This window comes from Equus asinus, chromosome 17 (genome assembly GCF_041296235.1).
Source record: "Equus asinus isolate D_3611 breed Donkey chromosome 17, EquAss-T2T_v2, whole genome shotgun sequence".
Taxonomy (NCBI): domain Eukaryota; kingdom Metazoa; phylum Chordata; class Mammalia; order Perissodactyla; family Equidae; genus Equus; species Equus asinus.
The window spans coordinates 26,947,297-26,952,371 of NC_091806.1; the positions used below are offsets into that span (position 1 = coordinate 26,947,297).

General features: G+C 36.4%; 1 pseudogene; it reads left to right on the top strand.

Annotated features, from left to right (window-relative positions):
- The first annotated feature begins 469 nt into the window (after nt 1–469).
- On the top strand, nt 470–1,426 carry LOC106826589 (olfactory receptor 8U8-like; annotated as a pseudogene).
- The last annotated feature ends 3,649 nt before the right edge of the window (nt 1,427–5,075 follow it).

The window sequence follows — 5,075 nt, forward strand, 5'->3', positions numbered from 1 at the left end:
CCAAAACTATATTTCTGCTACCTTTGGGGCAATGTGGAGTTATGTCTGTACAGGTACAATGACAGATCTGTCAAAGTGATGCCACTGCAGAAGCTCTGTTTTCTTTTAAGTTGTTAATGTTAACATCTTTTCAGTAAAAGCAATAGCTTAAACATTTTAACAACTCAAATTACAGTTTTAATTAGCTTAATGCACAAGACATTTGAACAGAAACCAAGGCAATGTGGACTGTTCCATAGTTCCCATCTTTGTATTTTCAGTGGATTTCAGAGTAGAGAAATATGCCTTTTCCACATATACCTCTTTCTGTTCTCCCTCCTACTCCCAGAATCTCAGTATGCTAATGATCTCTATGTTAGCAAAAAAAACTTCTTTACAAGATATTAAAGTGTAAAAACACCACTTATAGGAATGGCAACTTGAACTTAACACTTTTCTCTACTTCCTTATGCAGATGCCTTGAAGAGATATGACTCAGACAAATTGCACCTCCATAAATAAATTTATTCTCGTGGGCCTCATGATTCAAAAGGAATTGAAGATGCCCCTGTTTGTGGTATTCCTATCCATCTACCTCTTCTCAGTAGTAGGCAATCCAGGTTTGATCCTAGTCATTAGAACTGTTACAAGACTCAACACACCAATGTACTTCTTTCTAAGCAACTTGCTTTTGTAGATTTCTCTTTCATTTCTGCCATTACACACATAATGCTTGGGAATTTCTTGTAGAAACAAAATGTAATCTCTTTCAATGCTTGTGCTGCTCAGTGAGGCTCTTTCCTCACCTACATGTTATCTGAGTGCTTACTCCTGGATTCCATGTCCTATGACTAATACATGGTCATTTGTAACCCTCTCCATTACATGGTCACAATGTCCCCAGGAACCTGCATTCAGCTTGTAGCTATCCCTTATTGCTATAGCTTCCTGATGGCACTGTTTCATACCATCCTCACCTTTCACTTCTCCTATTTCCTTTCTAACATCATCAATCATTTCTATTGTGATGACTCTCCTCTCTTGAGGCTAACTTGCTTAGACACTCACTCCAAACACCTATAGGTTTTGCTCTGTGCTGGTATCATATTCATTTCTTATGTTCTGATGATCTGTGTCTTCTACATGTTTATTATTTCTGCCATCCTGAGGATGCACTTAGCTGAGGGAAGATGCAAAGCCTTCTCCACATGTAACTCCCAAATGCTGGCAGTCACCGTATTCTACAGTGCCATAATATTTATGTACATACAGCCAAGCTCAGACCATTCTCTCAACACAGATAAGATGACGTCTGTCTTCTCTGCAGTTATCATTCCCATGTTGAACCTCTTGATCTACAGTCTTAAGGATAAGGATGTGAAAGACGCCCTGAAAAGTCATCACCAGTAAGAACCAGGCTTTTGTGTTCATGAAATTTAAAAAATGATTTGAATAAATAAAAGTGGACTTTCCTTCATGATCTGATTTTTCTTCTATTAATAAAACTAGTAGAGTGGCTTGATCTTATTTGGTGGTCAATAAAGTTTTGTTATCTGTAAAATTAAACCATTCTCTGAATCTTTGTAAGGAAGTTTGACTTAGAATTATAATTTATATATAGAAAGTATCATGTTACATTGTGTTATCTCTCAAAATAAAAAATATATTTAAAAAATCTATTATCTCATCTGATAGCTACATAACTAGGAACGGGCAACGCAGAGACAAAAGTAAAGATACCGTGAATGACCGTTTTAGAATTATGAGTGCTTTAGTAGTATATTTTTAAGAGTGTTTTAATAATATATTCCAAATTAAATGCTAAAAGACAACTATAAACCAGTGATTTCAACTGGGAGTGATTTTCCCTCCAGGGCGCATTTTGCAATGTCTGGAAATGTTATTGATTTTCAACATTACAAGATATCATAAAGGAATACTATTTCTATCTAGGGGGTTGAGGCTGGAGATGCTGCTACATAACCTACAGTGCATAGGAAATTCCCTCACACAAAAAATTATCAATCCAAAATAGTAATAGTTTCAAAGCTGAGAAAACTTACCCTAAATAATTGTTTCCTAAACAATCATAGGTTTCATATAACTCTATAATAAGCTGGTGAATAGTGTTGCTCAAGTTTTCTCTAGCCTTGCTGGTTTTCTCTTTCTTCATTCTATCAATTTCTGAGTGACATTAAAACCCAGTTGAATTAGGCTTTTATGTTTCTTATCTGTAAGTTTTTATTTCCTAAACTTTGAGGTGCCCTTGTCAGTTTTACGTGAATTTGTAATTGATAAATTTACTGACATTTTTTCCTGTTATGATTATTAAATAGCCCTCTTTGTTCCTAGTAGCATTTCTTGTCTTAAAGTCTATTTTTTCAGACTTTAATAGAACCATCTCAGATTGAGCCAGGCAGCTCAAAATTCTTTTGAGTTAATGCCAGGCAGCTGAGCTCCCTCAACCCTCTGATATCAAACTTATACCTACCCCACCAAGGTGGGCAGCAAATAAGGGATATTTAATTTAAAAAGATGTACCAATTTTAAGGCAGTTGTTAGTTAGGATTTAAGTCACTATAATCTCTGTAGTAGTTCTTTAGCAAGATAGTATTTTCAATGGGTACTGCCAATGTTTCTTCCAAACTCAAACATGCATTAGTGTCATCCAGAGGGCTTGTTAAAACAGATTTCTTGGTTAAGCCTCCAGAGTTTCTATATCAGTAGGTCTAACATTGAGCCAAAGAATTTTCATTTTTGGCACGTTTCCAAGTTATCTTGATGCTGCTTGTCCAGGGTTGTACTTTGATTATTATTACTTCATATGATCCCTTGACCATATTTATAGACAGATCCTGGTGTGTTTTCCCTTTCAAGAGCCAGTGCGCACATCTCTTTGATGGAGAACAGTATCAGCCTTCCTGAAGCTATTTTCTCCATGCCATGTGTGCCAGAAGTTACTGAGAATTTACACCCGACATGGGACAGCCCTTACTCAATGACTGATATGTGCACAGGAGTATAAATACTCAAACGCCTTCACCTACTTATTAGAATATTTCTGGGGTTTGATCTGTCAGTCTCCAAAACTCTTCCATGGGATTTAACCCAAGTTAATATCATGAAACTTTGATACTACACCCTTGCTTGGCTTACCTTTTTCCAGGTTCCACTTCTCGCTCAATCAAATGACTGTTGAGGAACAATTCCTAATAAATCCCATTTATCCAAATCATTGACTTAATGTTTCTTTTATGGAAACTTAAGTTAAGAAGGTATTATAATTTCTATACTCCACATTATTTGCATAATTTGACAGAAAACAATGTGATTTTAAAATAAATGGGTTTTTTTTAAAGATTTTATTTTTTCCTTTTTCTCCCCAAAGCCCCCCAGTACATAGTTGTATATTCTTCGTTGTGGGTCCTTCTAGTTGTAGCATGTGGGACGCTGCCTCAGCGTGGTTTGATGAGCAGTGCCATGTCCGTGCCCAGGATTCGAACCAACGAAACACTGCGCCACCTGCAGCGGAGCCCACAGACTTAACCACTCGGCCACGGGGCCAGCCCCTAAAATAAATGTATTTTTGAAAGATTAAAATTGTTTGACATTCACCAATCTTTCTCAGTCTGTTGAGTCTTACTGGAGTACTTCCAGCAATTCTTTCTGTCACAAAATGGACTTAGAAGTTTAAAAAACAAAACTTTAGTAAATTAAAAGTCTGAAGAATTATTTAGGGTATATAGTCAGGCTTAGTTTGGTCCTTACCACAAAATTCTGTGTGCTTTTTCTCCTGGGTGAAGGAAGACAAATGTATAGATGTGGATGTCAGGAGACATGAACCTGACTCCTGATAGAATGACTGGCTGAATTACCTTTGGAAATTCATTACTTCCCTCTTTGGGTGTGAGTTTTCTCATTGGTAAAATGATGAAATTGTGCTAAGTATATGGTTTTAAGTTTTTTCTTTTACAGAATTATTTTGCTCACAAGTGAATTCTTAATATTATTACTACTAATAATAGCAACAATAATAACTACAGCTACTCTTGTAGAATGAGGTGGCATGCACAAAACTTTGCCCAATTGTTCTTCTTAACATATTTTCCAGACTTCTTCCTTCAGGTCGCTCAGCAACACTTGAGTCATCTTCACAGAATCATATTACTATTCAAAACACTGTCTGAAAATTGTGGGACTAAACGCAATCTACTACTCCCTGAAGCCCACTAATTCTCTGATTTTCACTTTCTCATAGGCATCCCAGGAGCACTGCTTTGCCAGTGGATGTCTCTCTCACCAGTACTATTCCAGACCCGTGCTCGAAGCCCCTTCATTCCTTATGACAATCATGTCTACTTGGCTCGCCAATTGTGAATAATTGTATTAACTGCAGTAGCCCTCATGAGACTCTAAGGTCCACTAGGGGTTCTAACATCCTACAGTTTGTAAAATCTAACACTGAAAAGGAAATGCTGTCCTTTGGAAAATTTGAGATCTGAATGTCTTGAAATGTGTTTATTCTTTTCCAAATGTTAAGAAGTAGAATTTTTCTTTAATAATGCTGCTAGAGAAAACATGAAATTGTAGTGTAAGTCTGATTTAAAATTTTATTTCTTATGTTATTGAAATGAAGATAATTTTAATGAAATGCTTGGAGATCCAGGGTTTCCATTCCCAAAATTGATCACAATTTGTTATAATTTATTCCACAACGTGAAGAATTTTCTAAATAACTATATTAACATATTTACTTTATTTGTAGAGGCTGAACCCCCAAGTTCTCACAGATCACTCTTTAGTAATAACTCAGGAAGGAATGTGAAATAGAAGTAGCCCGATGATACTTTCTCATTGGAGATGCCATGAAACATTCTTTTAAGTTCTCCTGGGTTTTCAAGTGAGAATGGGAGAAAAAGCAAAAAGAAACTCCCAAACTCACTCTACACAAGTGAAAAACACAATGTTGAGGAACATTTTCCAGGGGAGGATTGGAGAGAGCACTGTGTGTATGTTAAGCTAAACGTGAGTTCATTCTGATAGCATCCACTCTAATCCAGTACCACAAGCTTCACTGTAGACTTAATTTCATGCTA